Below are 10,000 nucleotides of genomic sequence, written 5' to 3' on the forward strand. Positions count from 1 at the left end.
AAGTGCAATTATAGAGAATGATGGTAATGAAGGTGGGGGGTGGTGGTGGTGGTGGTGGTGGTGGTGGTGGTGGTGGTGGTGGTGGTGGTGGTGAAAAAATAAGTGACACTGCAGTATATTACAATAAGAGCGCACCATATTACCACTGCTTACATAGATGACTCCGTGCAAACACATATGATACACGCAATATAATCCTGGACTTACACAGCATTACGTGTGAAGGAGTATTAATTATCACGATATTCACGCTTCCAGAACATTACTTACTGTCTTCGAAAAGGAATGGCGTAATTCTGTTTGTCTACTTCACTAGTTTCCTTTAGGTTTAGAAGACTCATCGATCAATGAAAGAAACTCATAAGCTGTAGTTGCTGACTCGTTGTGTTATGAGGAAAAAATAAAGCTACTGAGAGTGAATCACCGAAGTTTTGAAAATTCTGCAAACTTTGGCAGCACTTCTAACTCTGGGAAGTGATATTTCTGAGGTTTGGTTTCCTTTCGAACAGTTAAGTACAATAAGGTTATGCTTACTTGAGGAATAAATGAGAGAGAGAGAGAGAGAGAGAGAGAGAGAGAGAGAGAGAGAGAGAGAGAGAGAGAGAGAGAGAGAGAGAGAGAGAGAGAGAGAGAGAGAGAGAGAGAGAGAGAGAGAGAGAGAGAGAGAGAGAGACCTTTTTGTTTAATTATCAAGTCATGCATGTACATCAAGCGTCCATCTGCAGTACCACGTGGCTCAGTGCTGGTGAATGTGAGTCTTGCTGGTCAATAATTTACATCCGAGGAAAAATATTCAGCACAAACGGTCCTGAGATTCCCGTCCAGCAAATGCAGCAAGTTAAGGGAGTTTCTTTTCCCTGGGCACATAATCATCTTTTACGAGATTGCAGGAGATGTGATGGGCGTTGGCAGCTTCGCCACACACGCCGAAGCTGACGTAACGCCTAAAAAAATCCAAAGCTATTTAATGACTTTGCTCGCAATACAGAAACCATTTATTTTGTCGGCATTAAATCTGATCATTAAGAGAATCATAACTGTCAGTAGTTGATGGCTTAATTTCCGATATCTAATTCGAAAATCAAGTGTAACAGATTCATAGCTAAGAAAAAATCAGTAGTAAACACATTAGGATATACCAGGATATGGTATTCACATATTATTAAGAGGATAAGCTACACGGTAATTCCTTGGTATCACACAAGGCCAGGACAGCTTCGCAACTGCTGAGGGAAGGAACGATGGAAACAAATATTGCCAGAGCAGCAGTGGCGCCGAGACCACTCCTGCTCTCCACAAGCTGAAAAATAGCTCAGTAAGTCATCATGCCGAGCAGTTCCAACCTTCACCTCCACCTTGGGCGTGTAAGGCGCAGAGCAGCGTTGAGGAGGAAAGGGGAGAAAAAAGTGGGGGCAGCATGAAGACCGTTTTTTTTTCTTTTCTTTTTTTTCTGACACGAGGACGAGTCTTAAATAATTCACTGCCTACTGACAGTTTCCAGATGAATGTTATGTATTAAGTTAATGAACGTTTCCCTAGATTATATCTTAAATCTTAATACATTATTTTTTAAAAGACAATATTCTGGACTAACACGGCCAAGATACAAACACAGTAGTTATGAAACACGAGGAAATATTGACAAGAAACCCGCCACGACATGGGAGCGGTGAGTGGTTTCTTCCACTGACATCCTTAGGGCGGCATTACTTAGCAGTTTACAACACTTAGGATTATGCCCTTGAACAAACTCCTGCCTGTCACAAAGAAGAGCTACAAACCACACATACACACACACACACACACACACACACACACACACACACACTGACAAAAAAAAAAAAAAGAGAGAGTGAAAGAGAAAAAAAAAAGGGGCGAGATGATTTCTCCCTCACGAAGCAGATAACCACCTAAGTACAACAACTAAATTAGCAGCAGACCAGAGGGTTAAGTAGAGGACGAGTGAGACCCAGATGGAGACAGGACAGGCTAGGCAGGGAGACACAGAGAAAGTGGGGAAGGAAGAAAACGCTTTGCCGTTGCCCACGTGCATGCTGGCTGGGGGAGTGCTGGCGGGAAGGAGCAAGAGGCAGCAGCAGGTCATAAAACTAAGTGAACTGGCAGGATCCTTGGTAGAGTCCTTTGTCTCTGCAGCAGCGGTCTGGCTTAACACAATGACGAGCGAAGTCCGAGCCGGCTAATTACGTAATCGTCAAGATGCGAGACGGCGAGGACAGACCGCACCGCTCAAAGGAAAGGCGTGCAACCTGATTTACTGAAGAGTGATGACCTCTCCTCTGCCTACTCAAGGAGGAGGAGGAGGAGGAGGAGGAGGAGATGATACAAGCAAATATAATCATGAGAAACTTACTGTAGACGATAAAATAGAGCAGAGAGAGAGAGAGAGAGAGAGAGAGAGAGAGAGAGAGAGAGAGAGAGAGAGAGAGAGAGAGAGAGAGAGAGAGAGACTGACGAGGAAGAGGAGAAAAAGGAAGAAAATACAACTGGGGAAGAGGAAGAGCGAGAGGGAAGGGGAGGAGGAGCAGGGAATGGGTGGTGGAGAGGAGAGGGAGGGAAGGGGAGGGAAGGGGAGGGGAGATCCGGTTTCCTAGTAAAGGGAGGCTGGTTCCAGGGATACCAATCGTTCTCTTCCCTTCCTTTCCACCCCTTCCCCCTCTCCCTTCCCTCTTCTCCCTCCCCCACGCCTTCCTCCTCCTCCTCCTCCTCCTCGTTGTTCTCCGTCTCCGTCTCCTTCCAAACATCTGCTCTGCTGTTCCTCGCCTCCTCCCTCCCCTGCATTCTCTTTGTCTCCTTCCCATCAAGACCAAATATAATTGACCACTACACTCACCACGCCACACGCAAACTCCCTCACCACAACACACACACACACACACACACACACACACACACACTTATCACATGCCTTACATATAACATCATCACCACATAACATTACTACCTATCACACACACACACACACACACACACACACACACACACACACACTGCATAACTTGTACGGCATGAAAGCAGAGGAGGAGGAGGAGGAGGAGGAGGAGGAGGAGGAGGAGGAGGAGGAGGAAGAGGAAGAGGAAGAGGAAGAGGAAGAGAAGAAGAAGAAGACGAAGAATAATAATAATAATAATAATAATAATAATAATAATAATAATAATAATAAGAAGAAGAAGAAGAAGAAGAAAAAAGAAAATGATGAAGATTACTGTCACAAACTAATAACACCATTACAACACACACACACACACACACACACACACACACACACACACACACACACACACACCACCACGCCCCATTACTAACCACTGCTGACACCACGCCCACGGCCACACTGAGCCACGCCCCCGTCCGCCCATCATCCCCGGAGGCGGAGGTGCACCAACAGGCAACAACCAGCACCACCACAACATTCCATGCTGGGAGGGGCGGGAGGGTCTGGCAGGGGGGAGGAATGACGGGAGGGAAGGGAGGGGAAGAGAGGTCTGTGTGTTCAGCAGACGTCCGGGCAACGCTGGTAATGCTACTGTATGATGTCACCTCCTCTCCCACCACGGAATGTTCAGCTCTCCTCACATTAACTCCTTCAATACTGAGACACATTTTTATCTTGATTTTTGGGTATGATTAGACGATTTTATTTGTGTTAGGAAGAGTCTATGGAGGTCAGAAGATTAATGGCCAGAGTTTTCACTATTTCAATACCCCACATAAGTTTCTGAAGCTGCATAAAATCATCAAATACCAACCAGAATGAATATGGAAACGCGTCATGGTACATACCGAAAGGGTTAAACTTGTTACTTGTTTGGTGTTTGCTCTCTCTCTCTCTCTCTCTCTCTCTCTCTCTCTCTCTCTCTCTCTCTCTCTCTCTCTCTCTCTCTCTCCCTAATTGTGCATGGTGTGTTTCGTTTGGAAGTTGTTACAGTTCTATGGTTAATGCGACCCATCCCGTGGTGAAACAGTTAAAGCTATTTCCTTCATGTGTTAGATATAAATAGAGCGAAATTATAATTCATATACATGACTGATAAAGAATTGTACGTAAATTTATGCTCATAATCTATGTTTGTGGTGGTGCATTTAACGTACTTGTAAATCGAATTATCTCGACGACAATTATATAAAAAAAAAAAAAAGAAATAAACATGAGAACAAATAAATAAAAGCGACCAATAAGCATAACACATCAAGTATACAAGTACGAACAATATGAAACTACAGACGGCAGAGGAAGAGAAATAAGACGAAGAAATATACAGCGAGACAGACACACACACACACGAAAAAAAAAACAACAACAACGAAATGGTGCTCCTGGAAATAACTTGGAATAGACGGAAAATCTGCAGAGACAAACAGCAATAATCTTCCGTCTCCCTCAGTGGAAACCAGAGACCCAGACTGTGATTACGAAAGGAGAGAACCGCAAAAACTCAAGCATGGGAACGAAGGCAAAAGTCTGGGCGAGGCTGAGTGAAGGAGTGCACGAGGCTGATAATATGAGTATGTATAATTAAGGGCGCGGTAATGTGAAATATCAGGCGAGGGAAGGGGAAAGATGAAGGGAGTGGGCAGCATCCAAGGCTTGTCGATGGCAGCAGAGCAGGACACGTGGGAGAGGTAGGATGTGAAGATGCAAAGCAGGGAGGGATTCGCAGAGTCCTGTAGGGCGGGTCTCGGTTAGATAGGACCCGGTCTTCAGATGATAATCGGGAGAGGAGGAGGAGGAGGAGGAGGAGGAGGTGCGGTGAAATTGAAGTGAGATTGGTAGTGGGACGAAAGAAAGAGATAAGCGAGAAGAGAAGAGTGGAACAGGTAACAGGAGAGAAAAGAAAACAAGAAACAAATAAAAACAAAGATGACATAGAGAAAAGGGGTGTGAGGAGTAATATGAGATGAATACAAAGAAATATACTAGAAGAGAGGAGGAAAGGAGAGAGAGAGAGAGAGAGAGAGAGAGAGAGAGAGAGAGAGAGAGAGAGAGAGAGAGAGAGAGAGAGAGAGAGAGAGAGAGAGAGAGAGAGAGAGAGAGAGAGAGAGAGAGAGAGAGAGAGAGAGAGAGAGAGAGAGAGAGCAAGAGGTGCAAAAATTATGAAAGAGGAAGAGGGAGGAAAATGGAGAGAAAGGGAGAGAGGAGAGGGAAGAAGGATATGGGTATGGGAAGCTGGGAAAACCGAATGGTGAGGCTTAGTGTGTGTGTGTGTGTGTGTGTGTGTGTGTGTGTGTGTGTGTGTGTGTGTGTGTGTGTGTGTGTGTGTGTGTGTCAACTGCTGCCGTCAACCATATATTAACTAATACTCGTACTTACAAGCGAGAATAAACATAAATTCTTTCCTTAACTTTTAATTGAAGGTAGTTATTATCATCGCGTACATTCCAGCGGGCTTACAATTACCGAGTTGGTGTGAATTGTGGGTGTAGGAGGAGGTAGGGACGTGACGCTGCTAGTGGTGGGTGAGGGGACAGGAGGGAACATGATGAAGGAAAGAGGAAACGCAGAGATAAATGGGGGAAGTTGTGTGAAGTGAAGTGTAGGAGAGAAGTAAGGGAGGTGTTAGGGAAGAGAGACGGAGATAATACTGGCAAGGGTTATAAGGAAAGTTGGTTTATAATGAACAGAAGGCAGGAGGAAGGAAGGACGCGGACGACAAGCATGAAGATGATTACAAGTAGGAAGGGATGGTAAGAAATTTATCCTCTTCCACTCCTCTTTTGGTGTCTCCCTAGGGTTGGGTTTGTCCTGTGTCCGAGTCTTCCAGCAATTTCCATCTCTCCATCTCATTCGTTATCGTTCCTACCTCTTCTGCCCTCATGAAGCGTTAGGCAAGCTCTTTAATAGGTTCCTCATCTCCTCTTGTCACCACATGACCAAACCATCGCAATTTTGATAAGGAATTAGGTGATATACATTTTTCTAACCAACTACAACATGTGCTCAACTTACAAGGATGCAAAAGATAAATACAAACTGTCACTTATTTCCATTCCAAAAACACGCAAAAAAAAAAAAAAAAACTCAAGACACAGGAACACTTCTATAGTAATTGCATTTTTTGGTACTCGTGTATAGCTGATCCTCTGTTTATTAGTTTCTATTAAAAACAAAATTCGCATAGCTGTTGATTTTTTTTAGAGAAAACGTGACACTTTGGGTGTACATAAATCTACTGTGAAATATTGCGACACTGACAGTGAAAACTCACACACGTCTCCGTCTTTCCTGTGTTGTGAAGGCGACGTGCCGAGGTGAAGGAGGAGGCATGGAGGCTTTTACTTTTACCTTGAAAAATGTGTCATCCTAAACAAGAGGAAAAGACGAGGCAATTTTGTTATGTCATATTACTATCTAAGTTCTTGAGGTTTATAATTGTGTTTCTTGCACGCCAACTGCTTTAAGAACAGAATATGCGGAAAGTTGCAAAAAGATAGTTTGCCAAAAAGTGGAGCCTTATAAAAAAAAATATTGAGTTACCAAAGAAAATTGTGAATAATCTATTTGAAAAATATAAAGAAACAGGAGTACAGTAACACGATCATATAAGGAAGACGGGGAATGAGTTGTCACAGTGACAACGATGTGAAACATCGCCCAGCCACTCAGGACATAAAGAAAACTTACACGGTACAACACTGACTTCATGTGTGTGTGTGTGTGTGTGTGTGTGTGTGTGTGTGTGTGTGTGTGTGTGTGTGTGTGTGTGTGTGTGTGTGTGTGTGTGTGTGTGTGTGTATATATATATATATATATATATATATATATATATATATATATATATATATATATATATATATATATATATGTATGTATGTATGTATGTATGTATGTATGTATGTATGTATGTATATATATATATATATATATATATATATATATATATATATATATATATATATATATATATATATATACCTGCGGCGCAGGTAATTTTATTCATTGTGGTATCTATATTAGCCCATATCACCACCCAAGCGCATCTTTGGTGTAAGGCAATTACACCTTCACGTAGAACCTGGGTATCATGGTGACATGTGGGTAACTTTAAACCACTCGACAAATGACTAGTTTCAGGCGGCACATATATATATATATATATATATATATATATATATATATATATATATATATATATATATATATATATATATAATGTGCCGCCTTGAAACTTAGTCATTTGTCGAGTGGTTTAAAGTTACCTACATGTCACCATGATACCCAGGTTCTACGTAGGTGAAGGTGTAATTGCCTTACACCAAAGATGCGCTTGGGTGGTGATATGGGCCCTAATATAGATACCACAATGAATAAAATGACCTGCGCCGCTAATGGGCGGAACCTGAACAATGCTTCCCATACTCCTCAAGTAGACCAAAAAGCCTTAACCAAAAAAATACGGAAGGTCGATGCCATAATAATAGGGAAAAGTTGTTAAATAGTTGATTCAATGAGAAAGATTCCCACAATTAGTCAATTAAGTTCAAGAAATGACCCTAAACTCTTCTCCTGAGACACTTCAAGTCGCAGGGTGGAAAGCTATCGTGTGAGTGCAAGGAATATGCAAACACACGCGACTTTAACGAAGAATTGTAGATAAACAAGAATAAGGCGTTTTGACATAGCAACACGAACTTTTACTGAAATCCTGCGTAATACAATTAGACAACTGATATCACTGCAGTTATGGATGCACAAACTTCACTTACTTTAGTTAGGGTGGCGTTCAGCGGGTCAGCGGCACGCGGGTTCACAGGTGTGGTGGCTCACCTGTAGAAGGAAAAAAAATAAATGAGTTGCATTACAAGTGTCTATTACTAATCAAACATGGAAGAAAGTATGGAAGGGTGGAATGTAGGCTAGGGATATGTAAAGAAATCAAATGAGTTGCTACAGGAAAACGGATGAAGAAAATAATGTCTTATGGAGAAGGGAAAATTGGACACACACACACACACACACACACACACACACACACACACACACACACACACACACACACACACACACACACACACACACACAGTTTTCCTATTCTCAGATAGCTTTACACAAGTTGGCATTGGTTCACTATGGTCCGCCAAACTGCTTCTCCATTAATTAATGAGCCCATGTTCCGTCAAAGTACACTTTTACCTTTCTTAATAATCATATTTTTTTACCGGTTAATTCTAAAGCTTTTTACCTTTTCTGCTTTTCACTCCTTCCTACGACTTGACTGGTCTAAAATAAGGATCAAGAAACATTTTTCCTTATTTTTTTCTTCCCTTAGGTCAAAAACCCTTATCACGTTGGAGAGAGAGAGAGAGAGAGAGAGAGAGAGAGAGAGAGAGAGAGAGAGAGAGAGAGAGAGAGAGAGAGAGAGAGAGATTTCGCAAGCATATTACTTTACCATATCTATCTTTAATCTTATAACCAATCAAAGTATTCAGTCAAGTCATCATAAGCCTTAGTCATTATGATTTCTCACAATGGTCGTAGGCATCACAAGAAGCAGCGTGTGTCTCCATTACAGTAAGCCTCAGTAATCACGCTGATGCTGCACTTCCAATATACTCGTATGATTGAAACCTGTTGATTCAGATTCCGGATTCAGTGATTCAGTACTTTCCCAGCTTGACGACTTCATAAAGGTCACCAGCTTCTTGTCTCGTGAAGTGTTGCATGTGATACACTACATATGCCTTCCTTTATGATGCGGTGCACTAAATTTGTATCTTGCATGGTACATTACATTACTCGTGTGGTGAGGTACACAATATCTGCCTCGAGTTCAGTCATGTCAAATGGGTGATGGGTGAAGGAGTGTGTATGGTGCACTGACACGTAACCTCCTGCAGCGTAAACGTGTATAAATGTGTAAACTAGGAAGATCCCGTCCAATATGAGGGAAATCTAACGAGCCAGCAAGACATGAGACAAGGCGACGAGTTTAACGCCTGGTCAACTCTCCGACTCTCAACCCGTTCCCTTCTTTCCTCCTTCGAACCATTTGAACTATTAAAAAATACATGAAAATATAGCAATAAAAACAGTAACAAGGCATCTCAGAAACTATAGAATTATCATATTTTTACAATCTTTCTACGTTTATCTTTTTTATCTTTTCAAGGAGCGGTAAATTTACGAAGTTTTCAAATTTCCTGTGTCCTTAACTTAACCAGTCTTCTCGACACGGAAAAAAAAGAAAGAGGGTTGATACTCAGAATAATTGAATTTGATTAAAGCTCTTACCGTGAATCACTTCCCTTCCTCCGCTACACCACAAGGCATAACAGACACGAGGATATTAGAGACCAAAAAAATAAAATAATAATAATAATAATAAAACAATCCACCACGTGATGCAAACAATCAAGCAACACTGAGGAAGTGTTCCGCAATAAACCAACCAAGCTTCCCTTCTTCCTTCACAGGCACAGACACGCGGAAAGCGAACACGGGCCTTCCCCCAGAAACTCAACACTCCGCCCTCTCAGCTTCCTACGTATAATGTGTGTATACGAGAGTAACACAATCAGGAAGCGCAGGGCAGCTATGTCGACAAGGCTGGCGTCGCTCCTTATAAGCACGATGTCAGCATGAACCATAGAAATATGCTTGCAATGCTACTTTTCACTTTTCTCCCAGCAGCAAGAGAGAGAGAGAGAGAGAGAGAGAGAGAGAGAGAGAGAGAGAGAGAGAGAGAGAGAGAATTACCGCCGTATCCTGGATGGGTTTTACCTGTGGTTAGTGTTCCCTTGAGAGCCAGGTGACGGGGCGGAGGGGGAGTGGAGGAGAGATAAGAGGAGGTACGGCACTTTGATGGGGTATGGGGCACTATGAGAGAGAGAGAGAGAGAGAGAGAGAGAGAGAGAGAGAGAGAGAGAGAGAGAGAGAGAGAGAGAGAGAGAGAGAGAGAGAGAGAGAGAGAGAGAGAGAGAGAGAGAGAGAGAGAGAGAGAGAATCTGTAATAACGGAAACGACATTGGTAACACAGGGAAAATA

General features: G+C 42.5%; 1 protein-coding gene and 1 long non-coding RNA gene across 2 annotated transcripts in view; one reads left to right on the forward strand and one right to left on the reverse strand.

Annotated features, from left to right (window-relative positions):
• The window catches only part of LOC123518444 (fucose mutarotase-like), a 311,140-nt gene that overhangs the window by 59,418 nt on the left and 241,722 nt on the right, over positions 1-10,000 (forward strand). The window lies entirely within an intron of this gene.
• LOC123518446 overlaps positions 1-10,000 on the reverse strand; it is a 118,763-nt gene that overhangs the window by 59,258 nt on the left and 49,505 nt on the right. The window contains exon 2 of the long non-coding RNA XR_006678800.1: positions 7,723-7,783. This is a non-coding gene — a long non-coding RNA (uncharacterized LOC123518446). The remainder of the gene's footprint in view (positions 1-7,722; positions 7,784-10,000) is intronic.

Source organism: Portunus trituberculatus, chromosome 43, assembly GCF_017591435.1.
Source record: "Portunus trituberculatus isolate SZX2019 chromosome 43, ASM1759143v1, whole genome shotgun sequence".
In the NCBI taxonomy this organism is placed as follows: domain Eukaryota; kingdom Metazoa; phylum Arthropoda; class Malacostraca; order Decapoda; family Portunidae; genus Portunus; species Portunus trituberculatus.